The sequence below is a fragment of the Octopus bimaculoides genome, chromosome 12 (genome assembly GCF_001194135.2).
Source record: "Octopus bimaculoides isolate UCB-OBI-ISO-001 chromosome 12, ASM119413v2, whole genome shotgun sequence".
NCBI classification, from domain to species: domain Eukaryota; kingdom Metazoa; phylum Mollusca; class Cephalopoda; order Octopoda; family Octopodidae; genus Octopus; species Octopus bimaculoides.
In genome coordinates, this window is record NC_068992.1 from 31,641,872 (window position 1) to 31,642,377 (window position 506).

Consider the following 506-nt stretch of genomic DNA (forward strand, 5'->3'; position numbering starts at 1 on the left):
ATATATAAATTGTAAATGTAAAAATAAAAACAAAACTCAAAGGATTCTGCGGTACATGTGTTTCCATACCTTGCCACAATTCAGTGTGTAATGAATTGTGGCAAGATATGGATGGAGTCCGGAGTACCGAGCAAATTATGTATAAATATATCAAATTAAGAATTCTACGAGGTATATTACAATGCAAAATACCAAACGGAACCTCACCTCTTATATCTCAGCTTGTTTCCTCCTTTAACTTCTATGTGATATAATTCTTGGGAATGAATACATTTGCGGCTGAAGATAGCTTTATACTGTCAATTATACACTGATGTAACAACTATAAAACTTTAAACACGTGTACCGCAGAATCCTTTGTGTTTTGGTTTTATTTTTACATTTACAATTTATTCATTCACCCTGACCACGAGCTGGCATACACAGGTGCTTACAATTATCAAGTATTACCTCTAACATTTATATATATATATATATACATATATATATATATATATATATATATA